Source organism: Varroa jacobsoni, unplaced genomic scaffold (assembly GCF_002532875.2).
Source record: "Varroa jacobsoni isolate VJ856 unplaced genomic scaffold, vjacob_1.0 contig04316, whole genome shotgun sequence".
NCBI classification, from domain to species: domain Eukaryota; kingdom Metazoa; phylum Arthropoda; class Arachnida; order Mesostigmata; family Varroidae; genus Varroa; species Varroa jacobsoni.
The window spans coordinates 1-9,362 of NW_019215218.1; the positions used below are offsets into that span (position 1 = coordinate 1).

The 9,362-nt window shown below is 40.5% G+C and overlaps 1 long non-coding RNA gene across 1 annotated transcript; it reads right to left on the minus strand.

The window, feature by feature from the left end:
- Window positions 1-6,588: 6,588 nt before the first annotated feature.
- On the minus strand, window positions 6,589-9,110 carry LOC111273025 (uncharacterized). The gene is made up of 4 exons (XR_002687833.2): window positions 8,841-9,110; window positions 7,824-8,100; window positions 7,032-7,285; window positions 6,589-6,739 (listed from the first exon to the last, which is right to left on the minus strand). It is a non-coding gene; the product is annotated as an uncharacterized LOC111273025 (long non-coding RNA).
- Window positions 9,111-9,362: the final 252 nt, after the last annotated feature.

A 9,362-nucleotide genomic window follows, 5' to 3' on the forward strand; every position in this document is an offset into this window, starting at 1 on the left:
GGTGCGCTATAGACACGTGGTTTTCGTTAGAGATTAGAGAAATGCCCAATGAAAGTTTGAGTCAGAAAACGTTCATAGAAAGAAAACAAAAGATTCTTCTATACAGCCCTGATGAGCCCTGTGATGGTTTTCTAAAAGTAGTCAAAAATTTGACTACCTTTAGAAAACCATCACACGTACTCCTTATGCCTCTAGTTCCGTTTATACTATTGCAGAATCTAACTGGTTGAAGTTTTGAAAAATCGGTATATTGAAGAAGCCGGTGAATGTCACATTTCGGCGGGGGGTTAGTGGGGAAAAATGTGGCAATGTGAACTCTGTCTTGTTCGACTTCGTTGCAAGCCACATAACCCATTAAAAGACAGTGCGTTGATGTATTTGCTCGGTCACGCCGTAGTGCTTTTCTAGAGGAATCGAGAACTGTGTCGCAATATACAAAAGCCAAAATTAGTACTGGTCAAATAGCGTATTCTTGGATACATTCGTCGAAATCGCCTATGCCATTTTTACATTGGAAAATTGGAAGCGATTTCGGATAGTTAGACGGTAAAACAACGCGACAAATCTTAACGATCAGCGTTTGCCAGAAGCTTGGACGTGTGTTAATGAAATGTATTTCCACGCGTAGACGAAATATGCGGGAAAAGAGAGTTAAACGAGTGAACTGGGAAAAAAAACTTCGATCTACCTGCATGATATAGCAGCGGCCTGAAGACCTATCAAAGGAACACTATCAAATTGAATTTATAAGAGGGTCATTAACGTTCTGTTATCACTAACATCGTGTAGATAATTCGTAGCTATCAATGATTTTCTAATGCATACAACCAAAACGTACTATCCTGATCATGATATAGCGAGGTAATGTTATAGGAGGTTAAGGCGTGTAATTAAATGAAAAACATGTACAGACTATACAACAGACTCTTCCAGATCTTTATGCGGGCGGAGTTGATCTGAACCGAGATGCGACCGTTCTAAGGAATCAATCTTTGGATTTATTTCAAAGACGTATTATTCGTAGCGTCAATTACATTGTCGCTTTATTGGCCTCAAGGTCGCGATGACGTGGGTAAACATATCCGGTCGTTCATAAGTGTAATAGTTTTTTGCTTAGAAGTACAACTTGTTACGGCTATATTTTTCCAATGTAGTAGTGGGCTTAAATATAGCGATCTTTGGCGATTGGCAAGGATCCATGCTATGTCGGAAAGAGAAGGTTTATGCGGACATTGGATAATCGTCAAAGTATATTGCAAACGTACGCATTAATATATAAAAGTCTACTTGTTTTTTTTTATTCATTTTTCCTTCGCATGTATAAGAAGAGCTTTGATCAAGTGATGATGAACAGTGCTTCCTGTGACCTAATCAAGTGCCAGGCTCATATAGAGGTTTTTGGCTCAGTAAAAAGATATCGTTTCGTAACAGCTTTCCAAAAACCGTACACGACTGACGCTTCACTTGAGCCGAAATTCTACGGATGAAATATTGAAACACAACAAGCGAGCATAAACATCGCCTATGGAAAACTCTCAATTAAGGAAAATTCTGCAGAAAACATAAATGATATCGGCCACAATGGTTTAAACGGAATAGGCGCCGAATGAAGATACGATATTTGAATTGCTTTCGGCCGGGATTAACCGAGGTGCAGAAGGACGAATGCTGTATGCGCAGGGATCAAGGCACTAATACGATTTCTGTCCTTGAAAGCGAATAAAGTGGCACGTCTGGAAAAGACATCCGGTCCGATCAAAATCTGTCAAAACTGAACAGACCGATGGGATTTAGTGCTTGCATTAAGACAATGGGATTACCCAATGGCTCACTGCAATTTTTTTGTGACAGGAGACAAAGTCCTCGAAGGAAAAACCGTCGGTGACCCATTTAATACTAAGGTATATTGTTCTCGGCCAATGATCATGTCTGAACGTATTACAGGAACAAGCCGTATGCGCTTGATATAGCAGTTAGTGGCACTACAACGTGCTTAGGGAATATTGAATCAGTCTACAGTGAAAAAGCTCCATTGAACAAACACGCTCAGACACAATTATTGCCAGGGAGAATTAACTGTGTTTCAGAGCGGTATATTGAAAAAAATCGTTCATTTACATGCATTGCACGTGGTGCACATACCTACTCGATACGACGACTGGTCGTTTTAAAAAGCTGACCCACAGGCCCAGCTGCCAACCCCTATTTCCCTAATATGACCAACGTACCTAATGTCGAGCTGACCGTCCGATATTTAATAGATCCAGTAAAAGTATGTAAACAATTTAACAATGGCCCCTAATTCCAGTGACGTTTGCCAGGGTTACGAAAATATAATCGCTCTGAGTTTACGAAACGCGTTCACTATATGTTGGAAAGAAGCAATTCAAACCGATGACCGCAGTATCCTTTCGTATTATATTTCTACGCTCGATAAGGTTCTTGCGAACCTAAAAAACCCAGGACCATTAATCCGGACACGCAGGGAATATGGCTGTATTCGTCATTGCTTTGCCGCTTACAGAGAGATCTACTTCCTTCAACGTCTAGAACTGAGTCGTCGACCAATCTGTATTGATACGATTCACGAGTAAAAAAGAGTATTAACGAGGCCCAAAAAGTTGACACTCATGGATGCCAGCTAATTGAACCGGCTAGTTTCATTTACACGTGTCTCTCTATGGAAATTCGAAAGTTTCCGTATGAAACTTTAAATCACAGGGCACCTGTTAAGCAGTTGCGGGAGACAGCATGATATAGAGAAATAAACTATATTTTTATTTAACAACTTGTTTTTATTGCGATGCTATTTTTCAAGTAACAACAAACGTTGTGTCGATTTATTCCAAACGATATTAACGTTCGACAGTCTTCGAAATAAAAAAAGTCCCCCAACAATTATTCACAGAGAGGGCTTAATAATTGCTACGATGTTATTTTTCCGTGTGTACCTATATTTGCATAAAGTGACTTCGGCAGCCAGCTCCAAGTCACAATAGACGCACTCGTGTACTTTTAATCTAGGTAGGAAAATCATAGAGTAAAGCAAGAGTTTGTATATCCACGTTAGCTTGTTGTTATCAAACCGGGAGTCGACAGCGCCTTCTAGACATCGAAAAGCCGTGTTAAACGACTTAGTAATTTGTTACTGTCTTGAAAAAGAATCATGGCCCAGCTTGCACGCCCGGATATTGTATGAAATACGCGTACTAAGTTAGTTGTTTATTAACTATCTTAATGGAAAAATATCAAGAGATTCATGTTTATATATATAAACGTAGAATAGATGAACCAATTCTATATTTCTTCCTGTTGTTCTCGACACACAAACCGTGCACACCAAAGCATCAAACACGCCGATACGACTTCAGCGCTATCGTTACTTTCTAGTCAATAGGAGAAAGAACAGCTTATATTATTCGAGAAAAAATGTATGACGAGCCTATTGCTGTTCGTCAAGCCGCCATTTTATTTAAGGTAAACGGAAGGACATGAGCTGGGCTACTAATGCCGAGGTTACTCCGAAATCTCCGTAATGGTAACGGGTTCACCTATTAAACCTAATGACGCTTACTAGTACGATGGTCCAAGTTCAAAAGCAAACGTAAATACACGGTTCATTTCATGCTACTGGAAGGAACCTGCACCTGTCCGAAGCAATGCTGAGCTAATGCGGCGGCACCCGACGCCAAGCTAAAACTTTTATTTCAGCCTCTGAGAAGTGCACCTGGCAATTGTACACGCAGGTTCACTTTCAGGATACGTACATTACAAGGAGGTGCATCCACTATAAATTAAGCTAAGTTGCTCCAGGTCATTTCGAGTGATACGAATATGCCGTGACGAAACTTTTAGTCTTCAAAGCTTCGTTTGTGGGTCACTGGGGGCGTCGCCCACAACCGCGTTCTCTGATGTCTTATTGTCACCAACTCCTTTTCGTATTTTGCCTTAGCAATACGTGGTCAGCGAGAGGATGCTAATCGCAGCAGGAGAGGCACGGAAAGATAGAACAAATTTGCCGAGTCATAAAGGTTAAGCTGAGGTGAGTCATTAACAATGTGATGAAGTGTTACACAGCTTCATTGGACAATGCGTGCAAAAAGAAATTTTGTAAGCAATAGCTAGAAAAGCATTCGTCAGCAAAGGAGTTCCATGCAAAAAAAAATAGGAGTATGTAGAATCAACTGGTTCATGTTCACGTATGATAATTCCCGTTGAGGAACTCGGGTAGCTTGAGTGTAAACCCATCGCTTGCGACCTCATAGTCAAATGTGCAGACGACAGCGCGTCTGTGCATAAAGTTCTTACAGCCGAGCTTGACTATTTTAAAGGTCTTTCCGTAAGATCCATGGTGTACCAGACCGAACTACAGAGGTGAAATTAAAACACCTCTCAAAGATTATATCTACAGCCGGTAAACTATTTATCCCATAAGTAAGAACGTTCCGGACGTTTAAATACCACCATAATGTCTTCTGATAAACAAACTTATGGCTAAACGCATTGAGCTGGCGAGAGCCAGCGCCTGCCTAGGAAATGCCATTAATATGAGAGATTTTGGCTTTTGATTTTATGATAAAAACAAAAATAATAGACCACTTACAACGTTGGGTGCTGTTGATTTTGTGTTGATGCATGCTCTTCTCGGCAGTGACGACTCAATTGTGCCCGATCGAGCTTTGCTATTTCAACAAGTGACTGCGATGGTCGAATCAGGTAGATGAACGAGTTCAACGAACTCGTATATGATTTTTCTTTTCTTTTCAGTCGCAGGATTGAAGAACTATTCGAAATTTAGAAAAATTGAGAACTACAGAACAGAGTCTAGAGTCACAAAAGTACACGACGGTCTATTGTCGTTTAGTGTAGGTCATTAAAAAAAAATCCAAAGGGAATATCTATTAGTCGTAACATTCTCCAACAATCTCAGAGTCTTCTTGTCTGACGCGACTGGGCGTGTACCCCAGACCTTGTGGGTCTTACACACATCGTCATACACTCTAGCTCCCAACAGGAGGAATCCTCTATGGTTGTAGTACTCACGCGGATCAGGAATGAAATCCATTCGACAAGTCGATAGAGGTGACTTTTGTTCTGAGCTATACGCAATTAATAGTTGCACATAATTGCGACGACTGATTTGCTTAATATATACGTGCTAGATGCGACGGAATGCCCCCTCAAAATTTTAGAAAGCAGGACCAGCCGCACGCCACCCAGATAGACTCAATAGAAATCTACTCTGATTGTAGCGGAACGAAGATGCTTTCATCGTAATCTAGACCACCGACTCCTAGGACGAAATAGGACAACTTGATTGATCCGAACGGATGAACGAATTGAAGACGTCAGTAAACATCCAAATGGCTGACGCTAACCACAGTATCCGGAAAGCAGCTGAATGACTTCGGCGTGATGACCAGATGTTTCTCTGGCACCATTTAGAGACACTTAGAAACATCTAGGGACGTCGAACTTATCGAAAGCCAGATAGGCAAAAAGGCCGGTCTTTAGTGTAAGGTCCAATTAATACATCGAGCGCTTCCATCGGGAAGTGATTCACGGTCAGATCTACATACTGAAGTGTTTAGGTCGTGCTGGTTCGGTCTGTGTTGATAGATTGAAGGAAGTTTAGGATCGATATCCATCGACCGGATTCGCATCTTCATTTCTAAGTGATACATCATTTGTCCTCACTGACCAGTTCATGTGCACAAGTGATAATCTTACACATCAACAGGAACTCATCTATCACTCACGAATGATGGTTTGCCTGTGATGTATGAGGGACAACACATGGCAGGCGCAGTTGTTTAATCGTTCTATGGTGTTAAATGTATGTAGCAAGATGTGGAAGGATGCGAATATGTGTATGGTGGTCCCTTTGCGTTTCGCCGGTGAGCTCACGCACGCCTACTGCATGTTGAGTTCAGCTAAATATGAGGCTGCAGAAAACACCGTAGATAGCCATAGCAACAACATATAGCGCTGTAACGTCAAAAAATCGAAAATGCCGTTGAAGGGCAAATTCGAGCCGCAGAATCCTCGGTCCAAGTTTACGCAGACCCATCGAATAACTTAATCGATACTGCTGTCATGTTGTTTGTAAGTTCATGTGATTTTGTGTTAGTCATTGCTTAGCTAGCGTTATTCTTACGATTACTGGTTGTGCTTATTTAATAACTCATACTAACCGGCGTCTGTTCAATGTAACTATGTATACAATATTAAGAATGGCACGATACTCTGGAGAGTTGTCAAGTCGAAAACATATATATTCTTAGAAACAAGACAGGTTCAAGAGTGTAGTGAAGAACTTCTGCGTGCTGATGACAGCTAGTTTATCGGTTCTGTTTGGCGTACAAGTATTTACTAAGTGATTTCTGAGTCTGGATAAGATCTCGATGATAACCTAAAATGGTAACTGCGTCTACACGGGTTCACTCACTTATGCATGCATAAGTTCCGAAAGAACCGAGTGTCCGTGTGCATCCCTTAGGGCAATTGATCGTATCTATGAATTCATATGTATTGCATGAAGACTTAGCTTTTAGTAGTCAAAGTTAGATCAACGAGATCTCTCTTCAGTTTCATTAATGAAGTACTCAAAGCTGTTTATTTACTGTTTCAAGTACCCAATCGTTTGAAGGGTATCGGGGGCCACATATATTATAGGTTCAAACTTGTATTGTAATTGAACTTGATCATGATCATTTCACCCCTCTAGCCGGTGTGCTTACTTCGCGGACAAGTGTTCGGGATACGATGAAAAAAAGATCGATGTTTAATTATAAAAACAATTATCTCATTTGAGGGTCGTTTGCTTTGACCGGGGTATCTAAGCGGTGTCTGTGGGTTTATTATCATTGAAGTCATACAATTATTTTTCTTTTGATCGCCAATCGTGTTCCTCGAACGGTCACGTTCAACATTTGCATTCAGCGTTATCGCAAATTCAAGCATGCAGATCGTTTCTTTTTTTTAATAATATGATATGTCCAAAAAAAAGCTTTGCCTCGATTTGCACGTACCACCAGAAAAGGGTGCACCGATACTTTTTAATCACTTCAACGTTTCTCGCCGCGTCTTTTATCGAAGCAATTTTCCCGCTGAGCTACGAATACCTGGACCTTCTATTTGGATATTTATGGTGAACCGCCGTAGCGGTTCATTGACCAAACGCGATTGGTCTCTAAAGCCGTAGTGATCCATACTCGTAAAAACGTATCGATTTGAGCTTCAAGCTTTGTGAACCTCACGAGACTGTCGAATCTCAGATGAATTACTGCAAGTATCAGACACTGCGTTAATAAATTAACTATGGAATCTGTGAAAAGGAGCACAAGATTTATAGGTTCGAATCTTTCAACTAACTATAGATTTTTTTTTCTAGTAACCATTCTTGTTATATTGTGATTCAGTATAATGTGCAATTACAAAATGTATAAGGAGCTTCTGCAAGGCTGTATTCGATGGCGTTTATCGCGCTCAACCCAAAAAATAATAGCAACGCATAGTAATACATTTGTTTAAAATTATTTTTTGATAGTATTCTCCTTAAATTCACTAAGACCAGTTACACATAAGTTTATTAGCCCCAAGTCCTGGCAACAGGCAAGGTCTCCTTTGCCCAGCCGATGGGTTTCGGAAGGTTTTCATTAGGGTATGGTATTACATTGCGAAAATGCGATGTAAGTGCTCTGTTCTGTTAGAGATCAAACCCAAATCATAAATTAGACAGTGTATATACTGTATATGTATTTACGCAGACTGACTAAACTTTGTCGTAGGTTCGTATATACGAGCGTTTTATGGCCACTTACTCTGCGCTTACGTATCTATGGACGTGCTTTTTCCTTTTTTTTTTACATATATTTAAGCTACGTTAATATTCAGTCTAGTACAGTTCGGCCGCGCTTGCTCGACAGGACGTTCTCATTCTGTGGCCGGTATCCTTTAGAGCCCTGTGGGTCTAATATCATACTGTGCTATTTAGAGCTCCTTGTCATCTCCTCATACGCGTGTCAGAGAGGATTCTGCTGCTTCCAAAGCCGACTAACGCGTCGCAGCTTGACGCAATTAAGTATGTCCTGCACGAGCCTGCGGGGACAGATCCACACAACGAGGCCTTATATAGCGATTCGTAATGATTAAATTTACCTTATGGAAATAAAGCCTGATAAAAAGACGGCAGCTGAGCTCCTGGATATAGGGCTGGAGTTAAAAAAAAAAAAAGTATTGCATATTCAGGCCACACAATGAAACAACTCGTGAAGGACCGTTACCCTAAGTGTATTGCTTAACTATATCATTTTAGATACTATCATGAGCTAATAAAAAGGGAAAAAATCGATGAAAATATGTAAGTATCGATGTTAACGACTTATATAGCTATTTTTCATAGTAAACGCTATATTAATTTAAAAAATCTCTCGACATCTGTTACAATGGTGGATTTCGCTAATCACGTTCCTTAAAATACTTTAAAATACTAAACATTAACAGGCCTAGTCATAATATATTCTCCTTTACGTGACAAAAGCATGCTATCTTATTTTAGTCCAACAAGTGCTTCTCCGCCTGCCCACTTAACCAGACTGTAAACAATTTATATAACATACAAGTTCGATTCGATTGATTCCCTAATAAATATGGATAAATGAGAACGATAACGAACAAGTTCTCTGTCTGTGCGCCATCTCAACCAAGACTCGCAAACATCATATATATTATTAGATACTTTGTTGAGCTACAAGCAGAAGATTCATTTACCATGAGGTTGACAAACCTATCATTTTTCCGTTTTTCACTCTATTTTCTAATTACATGTCTCACGGTACCTAGAAATAGTACTCAATTAGCCCGCTTGCATCTGCTGTCACTCTGTCGTCCGTCTCTTCTCACTAGAAAACACGCACTGATTCCTGACCTATGCTATGTCCCAACAACAAACCCTGAATGTGGGTGTTGTGTAACCACCTCGTTTTTCTTCGGCAAAAACATCTGAAACATTCCGTTTGCGCCTGTTGTGCAAGACTTAGACAAAAGATGCCTGATAACGAGACAATAGACGCGATGGTTTATACCACACGATTCTCTTTCAAGGCAGCCTGCAAGCGAACCGGGCTTGAAAGAGGCCAATGAAGACCATTGAAAAAGATGGAAAACGAAAACATATCATGGAACACATCGTATTTCTTCCAGTAGGTTGGCCGTTGCGAAGAGAAATTTATTCCTTTACAGGTCTGACTGTGTTTGATAAGGAGTCAAGCAATTGCGGCGCAGGAAATCAAAGGGCACGGTGCTTCGGCAAGAGTTTTGCTGTAGCAGAGTTGAAGGCATGTTGAAAACGCTGATAGCAG